Consider the following 12,288-nt stretch of genomic DNA (forward strand, 5'->3'; position numbering starts at 1 on the left):
GGTGTCAAGGCCAAAACTAGGGGGCACCTTCCTCAGTTGGGATTCTGGGACTTCTGGACTAGCCTTGATTCAAGGCAGTTTGAGGTTCTTGAGAAATAGGCTGGGGGAATTCCTAGGGACCAAGAATTCATTCATCTAATTATTCAACAAATTTCTTGAACATCAACTATGTGCCAGACATCCTTCTAGGCACTGAGCATGTGGTGGTGAAAATAACAGAAAAAAACTGTTTTTAAATCTTATGTTCTTGAGTCAAAGCAGGCATAGCCAAAAACAAATAAATAAGCTAAAAGTAATATGACAGATGATGGTAAGTGCTATGGAGCGAAGTAAAGGAGAACACATACCTGAAACCAAATTTCGGGCTCCCAGCAGTACTGGATTAAAACTTTAAAGATCGTAAACATTAGAAAGAGGAGGATGCCTCTCTCTAAATAAGTAATTAAAATTATTTTAATTAATTTTATGCTATACTTAGCAATGCATGTAAGGAAGTGCAAAAAAGTTCTGACTTTAAAACATCACATTACCAATGTTTGTTTTCAAAGGAGTTATGCAGCCCTGAATTGTCTAAATTCTGTAGTTATTCTGTCTACCTTTGGGTGTTTACACTCTTGCTCAAGTCACAGAGATCTCAAAAGGTTAATGAAAACCCAGGGATAGGCAACTTTCAGTCAGCAATGCTGATAATGTCATGGTCTCAGCCTCCTCTCTCCTCAGGCTTCATCCTACAGCAAGAGGCTCATTTGCTTTCTATCTGTCTCTCTGTCTCTGTCTTTGTCACTTTCTCTGACTCTTTCTCTCCATCATTCCTTTCAGGAAAACATGCTCCCAGAAAAGGATCTAAATGCTAACTCTGTGTGGTAATAAAGAGATTTGGGTTGGAAGCCCAAATCTGGTTTTTATATTCCACTTTCCTACTCACTCTGTGAACTTGGGCAAGTCCCTTCCTCTCTTTGTGACTGAGTTCCCTTATTAGTAAAATGAGCAGGTTGTTAGTTATCTCTGAGGTCCCTGATAGTTCTAAGACTGGAACTCCAAACTCACTGATGTTGCGCCAGAACTAACAGTACTTAATAAAAATGCTGATATGGATGAAGGTGCTTACTAAGTGCCAGATGCTGTACTAAGAACTTTACATGTGTTATTTTACAATATTATGAGAGAGGTTTTATGATTAGCTGCATTCTACGGTTGATAAAACTGAGGCTCAATAAGCTGAAGAAACTTAAAATAGCCATAGAACTAATAAGTGGCAGTCTGATTTGATCCTAGTTCTGTATGTCACTAAAGCCTGTGTTCTTAACCAATACTGCTTTGTCCATCCAAGACTATGGGTCTTAAGCATGAGGAAGACAATTTTAATGGTGGAACTTCAGCCATTAAGGAGAAGAAGAGGGAGGTTTTAGGGATAATGAATCCTTTTAAGTTCCTTTGAAAACATTCCACAAAAGTGGCTGCCTACTCCCATGTGAGGCCAGAAAGAGTTTGAATAATAACAATAGCAATATTAATGGAAATATTTCAAATGTTCAATATGTGTCAGGAAGTAGCACACAAAATGCTATGATCTTGTTTTAAAGATGACAAAACTGAGGCATTGGGAGCCTAAGTAACATGCTCAAAGTCGTACAGCCAATCGAAGGCAGAACCAAGACTTATATATCCATATTTATATGGGATAATTCGAATCAGCTACCAAGAGACTTGTTCTAATATATAATAACTATCAAATGCTTACTATGTGTCAGGCACTGTCCTTTACAAATATTATCTCTTTTAATCTTCATAACAATCTTGTGAGGTAAGTACTCTTATTATCTCTCTCTTTTACAAGTGAGGGAACTGAGATACAGAGAGTTAAGGAACTTGCCCAAAGTCTCATAGATAATGAGTAGGTCTTTATGAAATCCAGCACCTAACCATGGTAGGGTCCCCAAGATCAAGCCCATATCTATTCCCCTACCTCATCTCTTAACTACTCTCTCCTTCATACCTGGACTCCAGATACATTGGTCTTCTTTCCATTATTTAATAAGTGAAGCTCATTCTTGTCTTAGGGCCTTTGCCTTTGCTGTTCTCTCTGCTTAGAATACTTTTCCACTAGGTCTTCACGTGGCTAGCTCCTTCTCATCATTCAGGTTCAAATGTCACCTCTTCAGAGAAGCCTTCCCTGATCATCCAATCTACAGTAGATATGCAGTTACTCTTATCAATTTACCATATTATAATTTTCTTCATAGAATTCTCTGATGTTTTTCTTTTTAATTGATTTGTTCAGTGTCTGTCTACATCACTCTCCATAAAATGTAGGTTCCATGAGGGCAGCAATCATGTTTCTCTTTTTCAGTACAATATCTAGTACATAGTAGACACTCAAGTAATATTTTTTGAATGAATCAAAGTGGTAGATCCGGGATGGGAAACCAGGTCTGTATGACTTTAAGGCTCTTGCTCTATACTGCCTCTTGATTTATCCCTTGAACCTTCTGTTTTCCCCAAAGCTCAACATCTTTTCCAGTTGCTTTATGCTGACTTTCATCAGAACCTGAACACTGAAGAGCAAAATATCTTTATTTTAGAATACATTAGGCAAAGTACATACCTAATTTCCTAAAGAGGCTACTTTCAATACTCTTTTTCTTCATTTGAGTTTGTGCAGAACCTAGGGGTTCCCGAATATCTTTCCAAGTATTCAAGGAAGAACTCAAAGAAAGGAGACAAATCTTGAGCGTGTTTAAAACTCATAAGCTATATTCAAGTCCTAAGTAAATAACTCCACCTTTCCTTTTGCAGTTTCCCCTCATTTAATTTGTACTTTCTGGCACTTGCTGGCACTTCTGAATTATACATTAGACTGGACTCTTCAATCCATGTGGCATGTCACACAGCACATAAATTTGACTACAAAGAATTATCTTGTTACTGGTGATTCTGAAAAATCTCTAATTACTTTCAGCACACATTCCCCTGGTTGATTTTCAGTCTATTTCTTTACTGGAAACCACTGTCTAGCCATTGAGAAGGCATGTTTTTACTAAAAAAAGAAAAAAAGTAAAAGGAAGGGAAAAGAGCTATGTGATTGGATGCCATCCAGGAAGTGCATACATAGCTTTAACTGTAATGGAGTATAATGGCAGCATTTTTCTGAGAGGATCTGGGGCCAGTGCTCACAGTTTTCTGTTTGCAGTTTTAGTGGGAGAAGTCTGTGCTGGCTTCTCACATAAAATGTACTGCTATCATCATCTGCCAAGATGCTAACTGAAAAGATCCATTATTTTTGACATTTAATACCTTATAAATTATATGGAGATTGTGTTGACTGACATGGACATCTGGAAGGATGGTCAGAAATTTTTTTCCTAGGTCAGGTAGACTGAGTGAGTGCCTGTTTGTTCATCAATGACCAATTATGCATTCATAGAGAAAAAGTCTTTTCTCAGCGGCTGGTCAGCTAACCTCAGAGGAACTGGGATGGCTGGATTTGAAGGAGGGGGTACAAATGAGCAGTGGCCATTTGGAATTTACACGGAAAATGTATAGCTGCCTGTTCCCTAACAGAGGTGAATTGTGAGCTGGCCGGGTCTTGACGATACAGACAAATCCCATCTTGGTTAAGCAGAGCTGAAGGTACCTTCAGAGCCTTTCTCACCTTCCATATTGGCTGTCTCTGCCAGCTGGAGAAGGTGCTTTTCTCTTGAACATTGACCAGAAGTTATCTAGTTTCTGATCAATGACTCTCAATTTACTCCCAAACTCATCTCAAGAAGAGAGATGAAAGTTGCAAAACCAATGATGGTGTCTGGTTGGTCATGAAGACTTTTTCTTCCACTGTTAATTCACCTGCTTGTTCCTTGCAGAAACACTTGCAGTCACATTTCTGTTTACAGCTTTAGTTTTCTTCTGGGCCATTTTTGGCTTCATGTTTAAGTCTTAATATGTGGAGTACTTGAAACACCTCCCTCTAAAGCAGGGCATGCCTGGGGATTAGCTGTTCCCGCAAGCTGAGATGGATTTTCAACGAGTTGTTCACTCTGTCTTGCCTGGTCCCTGTGACAAATGGCATGACTTTGCTAGGCAATGAGCTGGGGAGGAGACTATAGTGGGAAAAAAGGAGTAAATGAAAAAAACTTCACTTTATTGAGTTAACAGAAGATGAGTTAAAAAGCAATGAAATTAATATTTTTAATAAAGTCAGAGTTCAAAAGCATCAAAACTGCTTTTATGAATGTAATTTTTAGCTGATTTTTAGAAACTCAAACCAGCATTTAATGATCAACGTCAATCTTTTTTAAGCTCCAAATCAAGCATTATACTCACGAAATGCTGGTTGCCAATATTGTTTCTGCATGCAGAGCTTATTGTAAGTGTTGTGTGTTGTGTGTGTGTGTGTGTGGGATATGTACACATGCTCATAGACATACACATCATATGTATGTCTATATGCAGGTATATATATGTTTCTTGTATGTTATATGTTTCTTTTTAAACTCGTTTTGTAAATCAGTAATGATATCTGAAAAGGGTGGTTACTAATAGCAGTGAAATTTTAGCCACCTGATGACCAAAAATAATAGATATTATAAGTTCCACTTCTATGAAAAAATATGTGAAGGTAGATTTGTTATAATGGGGAAATTTTTTTTCTGTTGCTTTCTAGAAAAACTGAAATATTATATGAGCTCACAAAATGCAAATCAGTAATAGAAGGGAATACCTCCCTATCTAACTCCTCAACAATATCTACTCAGAAAAACAGTAGCTACTTATCATCTATGTATTTAAGTATCATTTAAGTCCAAGTTCAACCATCACTTTCTCTAGTTAAGACTTCCTTATTACCCTCAGGTAGAATTAGCTGGTTGTTTTCTACTTTTGGCTATGATAGCATAGTTTTATATAATTCTGTTTTCCTGTTTGTCACATTATATCAATATTATAGTTTGTCTACTTCTATGTTTACTCTTCTATATAACATATTTACCTCTCTGGCACTGCTTACCTCGCAAATAGTGGATGCTTAATAAATACTTGTTGTTTGAAGGAATGAGTAAGTGAGAAAGTACCATATTTGTACCTACTGTAAAGAACTCTAGGTACAGTGATCACAACTTCTGAATCAATTATCGGGTCCTATGGCCTATCAAATGACTTTTATGCTGCTTTTGGGTATGAGTGGCAGAGGTAAGAGATGTATTTTGAAAAGCAAAGTATTGTAACTGCCAGGCATTTGCAGTGATTTATGAGGACATAGGACATAGGATACAATACTTGAAATTGAGTCTGTTCTGGAAAAAACTGATATGTATAATTACCATAACTATAGGATCTCAAGAATGATTGATTAAGGAGTGTGCATTTTATCTGATAAATGTTAGCAATCTACTGTAGTAGTGGGATGGTTGATGGTCCTGATCCCTGAAAGAAAGGTAGTGCACTGGAGATACTTAAAACATGGACTGTGGAATACATAAATAAGTGGAGTGAGCTCAAATGACTTAAATCCACTCTCTGGAATATTTTTACACAGAAAGAACAAGGTACATTATTTTCAGTATGTACAGATTATCTAGTGACTTTTGCAAGGGACTTTTGCCTAGTCTTCTGGGGATGAGAGAGAAGAGGTTAATATTTACTTGAGTACCTATTATGTGCCCAGTACTGCACTAAGACTTTAATATACATTATCTAATTCAATCTTATCTCTCAACCACTCTGTAAGGCAAGTATAATCACATTCTTAAAGTTGATCAAAGTAAGGTTTGAGAGGGGTGCAGTTGAGATTTGAACCCAGTCTGAATGATTCCAAAAGGGTGGGGGTGGACTTCAAAGACAGATTTATATTAAAGTTCATAATCTAGCCACTGCACTTTGATGACTCCTAAACAAGTCAAGTTAATATGTTCATATATTCAAGGGAAAATAATTACAATATATTAAAAACTATGATAAGAATTGTCGTATACCACACTTATCCTCATAACAATTCCTTAAAACAACCCTGCAAGGTAGGTATTATTATCCAGATAGAAAAACTGAGGTTCAGAAAAGTTAAATAACCTGCCTAAGTCTCATAGTTAGTGCATGATAGCTTGAACGCTTGTACAGACACTCACTGTGCTTCCAAATCCCGGGCCTTTTGGGGTATGTTTTGAACATGTACTTGTTGATTCTCTTGCTCTCATTCTGGAGGGGGCCATAGTTCCCTCTTCTGTGACAGACTTCCTGTCTTTTATCCCAGGACTCAGGTAGTTCTCAGCAGTGCCCAAGAGCAAGCACACCTTTAAGACTGTGAGTAACATATTTTTACCATGTATACACTGTCATTCAGATTGCAAGACCCATAAAATGTGAACTTTCCCTCCCTCTGGCCCTGGAGCTGATAGGGAAGCATCTCTCAGAAGGGATATCTATCAATCAGAGCATTCCCGGGTTCCTGAAGCTAGAGATTGGTTGCTATCTCAGCAAGTAATCCAAAGTATCAGTGAACATGTATGTTCTGAAGTGAGTTGGATGTTTCTTCTAAATAACACGGAGCAACTGGGGTTGCAGGGAGGGAAGGGGAGGAGGATATTGAGGACTAGGCCTCTAAAAACCAGCTAGTTATACTTTTCCCTGGAGGCAACTTTATGAGACATTCATGAAGGCCTTTATAAATGTGCAGTGCTTGTATACTTGCTTTCACTCTTTCCAAAGTCTGTTCCTGGAATCGCTCCCCCTGTGTAAATAGTTCATGTTTGCCTCATGTTTGTCCACTGTTTGCCTCAAAGAGAAACCAAAAATAGCTGCAAGTTTGTGCTTCATGAGAAACAAGTGTCTGTATAGTTCTAATTGTGGAAACATGCTCCTTCTTCCATTTGAGTGGTCAAAGGAGAAGGCCTAGTCACACACAAGCACAGCCACAGAGCAGAGAACTGTGAAAGAAAAAAAAAAAATCATGAGTATTCCCTCAATTCCCCTCTCACCCACTGCCCTTTTCTCCACAAATAATGGAACTACCAAGTGTTTCCAAGAAATTCTTTAAAATGTTGCCTTTATCCTGTGGAATTTATGCCATAAAATGTTAATAGTGTATGCATTTTCTTACAAAATGAGTTACAGGCACTGTTTGCCTATGCATCAAATCCCTCTGCAAGGAATGCCTATGTGGTGAGAAATTCACTTTAGCAGAAGCATTCCCAAGGCTTAGGCAATAGCTTATGGGAAAGAGGTTTTTTTGATCTGGTGAAAGGAAGCATTTAGCACAAAGGGTGTTTCTGATGGGTTGCAGAAAGGAACAATTACTTTCCTTCTGGGTGGAACAACCATCCAGAGAAGATCATTTAGCTTGAAAAAACACTATTTGCTGAGCAGTTGCACTGGCTAATTCACCACTAGGTGTGAGGAAAAAAGCACAGTTGAAAGAACATTCACCTTGGAATTAGGCCAGAGTTCAAACCTCAACTTTTTCGCTTAGTAGTTACATGGATTTTGGCAATTTACTTGACTCATGCATTATAGCTTCTTTATTTTTAAAATGAAAATATATAATAATATCTACCTCATGGTGCTGTTGTAATGATCAGAGATGATGACTAACTGTGCAGTATTAAGAGCTGTTTCCCTGGAGATGCTAGGGAATCTGGGTATGCTTCAGACTTCTTGGAGCATGGTGCTTAGGCCTTTGGTAGCTTTGATTAACCTATATAACCATTCCCAAAGGTGCAGCTGAAGCGAGGGTGAAGAAAATAAGCCAACATTATGATTTTATACTTTGAGAAGGTCGCTTTCCCCCCTTTCTTTTTTTCTTCTTTTAGCTGCTCTTCAGAGAAACTCCTAGGGAAGCCACTAAGTAGCACCTGAATTTTAAAGGTAAACTGTAGACAAACAATCCAAAGACAGTTTCTAAGGAGAATGTCACCCTGCTAGCAAGCAGCCCTGGCATTACCTCTTTGTCAATGTCAAGGTTGGTAGAACTTCTAGAAGGCAAGAGTGAAGAGGAGTTTCATAATTATCTTTGCCCCTTGCTCCTTATGTAGTTAAAGGGCTTTTGTCAGAGTGCTTACCCTCCACACACTTGAACTTGTTAAACCCAAACTCGAACTGAGGGTATAGTTTCTGGAATCAGATAAATCTGGATCTGAATCTTAGTGCTGCCACAGAACCAGCTTGAACAAGAGGCTTGACCTTTTTGGACTCCATTTCGTTCACCTGTAAAATAGAGTTATGTTGAAGGGCTGTTTGAGGATAAAAGGAGAAGATAATTGTAAAGCACATAGGACAGCTCCTGGTATATAGTAGATACCCAATAAATGATGGCTGATATTATAATTGAGCTGGGTTGAGGCAATTGATACTTAAGAGAAGTGCTTGTAAACCATTCTCTGGACAAAATTGAGTTATTAGACAGATGTATAACTTCATTTAATATTTATTGAGTACCTACAATTTTCTAGGAAAAGGTGTAAAACAATAAAAAAGATAGGTTTCCTGCCTTCAAAGATCTTGAAACTGAATAGAAGAAACAACAAATAAACAATTATAATGTGGTAAGCAATATAATGGAGATGGAAGTATGAGAGGATGGCATGAGAAAACACAGCAGTGCTATCTAACCCAGATTTCAGAGGCAAGAGAGGATTTTTGGAGAAGGTCACATATAAATTGAAAACTGATGGAGAAGTAAGAGTTGGTCAGATGGAAAGAGATTTAAGTTTTGGAAAGATCACTCTGGCTACAGTTCATGTAGTACATTGGAACAAAGGTAGAAAGTTCAGTTAAGAGGCTATTGCAGAATTCCAGCAAAGAGATGATGGTGAGGGAGTCAAAGAAATATACAGAATCATGACAAATTAAGAAGTAGAATCTTCAAGATTTAGTTATTAGATACGGTGTGTGAGGGACAGGAGGGTCATGGACAACTAGGTGCCTACTTGTGTCATCCACTGAGATGGGGAACACAGGAGGAGGAAACAATAATGAGTTCAGCTTTGGATATATTGAATTTGAGATGCGTGTGGACCTTCCAGTTGAGAGTGTCAATTAAGCAGTTATATATGCCTATTTGAATCTTGGGGGAAAGATCTGGATTTAGGAAAGGGGAATCAAACCTAGAGGTGGTAGATGAACCCATGGGAATGGATTAAGTCATCCAGAAAAAGTATTTGGAGTAAAAATAGAAGTGGGACAGGGACAGGTTCCTGAGAAACACCAAAATTCAAGAAGCAAGCAGAGAAAGTAGAACTTCAAAGGAGAATGACAAAAAGTGACTGAAGAGATAAGAGGGAATACTGGCAAAGATGGTATTATGTAAGCCATGGGAGGAGACCACTCAGGAAAGAGGGGTTACTAATATCAAGTGCTGACATAAAGGTAAATGAGTAAAGAAATAAAGAGTGTTATTTTTATTTAGCAATAAGAAGATTGTGATGTTAATATCATGTCATTGACTTTCACTGAAGGATGAAATGAGAAAGGACCGAATGACAAACATCAGAACATATCCTATAAAACTGCTACTACTGAAAACTTGAGTCTTTAATGTTTTTCCCTGTTTGTAATATACATATACACTTACTACAATCTTATTAGAGACTAGTGCCAGGAAAACTTTTCTCTCTTCCATGCATCCATTCCACAGATGAACATTGAATATCTATGTATGACTCACTGATGAATCTTTGGGATACCAAATGAGTTGAGTCATAGTCCCTACTCTCAATAAACTCATTAAAACTTCATTAATTCATTATTACAATAAATATTTATTAAGCTCCTACCATGTGCCAGGCCCTGTGCTAACCACAAAATGGGTATAGTCCCTACCTGCATGTGGCTTATAGTTTATTTCCTAAAAAACTGTTATGCTTTCATTTATTGGGCAGTGGTCACTGTATAACTATCACATTTTCCTTTTTGTCTTCACATCCAGGAAGACCCAAATTATATTAACTTAGATATCTGGAATAATCCTATCTCACTCCACCCAAATTATTTGGTATGGCCTTTTAACCTTCTTTTAAAAGCTCTAATTGCATGTATCTTTTATCATATGACCCTGAAAATCCTTGTTGAAAGAATCTAGAGTATAAATAAGAAACAAAGGAATATACAAAAACAAATAAACAATGAGAATGGTAAGAAATGGAAACAGAGCCCTTATAAGCTATTGTGTTTTCGTTAGATGGCCTTCACATAACAATTATCCTTTGATTTCACTTATGCTGTCCCTCTCCTACTTTCTAACCACGCCACTAGGAAAACTAATTTTAACTTCCATATTACTTACTGAAACAGAATAAGATTATATAAATATACTCCTTCAACTACATATCATTCAGATCCTTGAGCTAAGGTCAAAGAGGAGAACAGTGTGGGGAATATAAATAAATGAATGATTCAAACAGCTTAACACCTTTTTGAGAACAAATGACGCTTTGTTTAGGGATTCTCCCTGTTTTCCCCTCTACCTTCAGAATACTTAGTTTTACCTGCTAATTTATTGCTCAGTTCCTTGGTGTGTCATATGTTGGTTAGGGAGGGAGGTAGATGTGGAGAGAGTAGACATCAGATCTGTTTCATCCCAGTGCTTGATGTCTGGGAATGTGATTTCTAGTATAGTACTTAGGACAGTAAAATCCCACATTAATAAAAAATCTGTTTGCCTCATAGAGTTTATTGAAGAAGGATTTTATCTCCATGTGTATATGGTGAGAATTGATGGCACTATGGAATAAGTAAGTCGTTGATATGCATTTTTCTATTTTATTTTAAAAAGGAAGTACATAATGAGAGTCAGGAAAATTACCAATAGAGCCTACATATTAAACTGATTAGGGGAGAAAAACAAATTTTTAAAAACCTCAATTCAGCCCAAACCACATCATAGAGTGTCAGCCTCCATGAGCACTTCATGGAAATAAGACCTTTCCCTTCATGATGCTTTCTATGTCCCCATAGCCCTGATTTGGGTTAGCACATCATTTAACAATGATGAGGCTAACCGATCACATAACACTTCCTTTGAAGTTGTTCTCTTCTACTAGACCCTTTATGAAAGGGGATGTGGAGACTATAAGTAGGCCTAGGGCAAGAGAATCTTGCTGCTTGCCAGTGAGAAAAAAATAGTTTCATTTGTTTCCTTTAATTTCCCAATTTCCAATTTGTGGAGGCCAAAGCTTGCTTCTCAGAAATAGACATCACATGGGCATGCAGAAAACAATTTGGAGGTGGAGTGTCCCTCTGTTACTGTTTGGATGGGCAGCTCTGTTTGCTGATTTCCATGTATGGTTCCCATCAGTTTCTTCTCTCTTCCTTCCCTCAACCCCAAGTTGCCTTGACAATCTTTTCTCAAACACACAAGCAGCAACTAGTATGATTATGAAGACCAAATCATTCTAGAATGAGAACAGACTACCTTTTTCTATGGACTTCAGCCTAGAGAAGCTGAGCTTAATGACTAGCTTGGTTGTCTATAGTTCAGATGTGGCCTGATAAAAAAATAGTATGTGGAAATGGGAGCCCAAAGTCAAAATTTTCTAAGACCTCCATCTCGAGCACTATGGCCTTTAGAGCATTCACTTGGTTTATGCACTCCTGGTAATGCTTAGTAATGCCAATCCGACTGGAATACTCCTGTGGTGAATCAAGTCCACCTTGCAGACCTGCCTTATAAAGACTTATGCTTAAAGGACATACTTTTTCTAGATACCTCCTGTATTTCCTTTTTTTTAAAAAAAATTTTATTTATTTATTTATTGGGTTGTGCCAGGTCTTAGTTGCAGCGTGCGGACTCCTTAGTTGAGGCATGTGGGCTCCTTAGTTGTGGCATGCAAACTCTTAGTTGCTGCATGCATGTGGGATCTAGTTCCCTGACCAGAGATCGAACCTGGTCCCCCTGCATTGGGAGCGTGGAATCTTATCCACTGTGCCCCAAGGGAAGTCCCTTGTATTTCCTTTTCATATAATTAGAATCCATCTATTTATCTATCTAAATATATATCTGTCTATCATCTGTCTATTATCCATATCTTTTTGTGAGCTTCAGTTACTGTCTGATAGCAGTGTCTCAAATGGTGAGTATGGTGTTAAGGGTAAATTTAGAAGGAGAAGGTAGATCTTTCACTTCTGTGCCATGTTCACAATTATTGCCTTAGGTGGCACTAGAACTGGGCAGAGATAGAAATCAAAGATGGGCACAATTTGTGCTCTAAAAGGCAAGGTAATTGATAGGTTGCTAGGACAGATAACAGAGCAAATAACTTAATAAGAAGGTCCTGGAAGGAATAATCCAGGAAGGGAGCTAATACT

The sequence above is a fragment of the Balaenoptera musculus genome, chromosome X (assembly GCF_009873245.2).
Source record: "Balaenoptera musculus isolate JJ_BM4_2016_0621 chromosome X, mBalMus1.pri.v3, whole genome shotgun sequence".
In the NCBI taxonomy this organism is placed as follows: domain Eukaryota; kingdom Metazoa; phylum Chordata; class Mammalia; order Artiodactyla; family Balaenopteridae; genus Balaenoptera; species Balaenoptera musculus.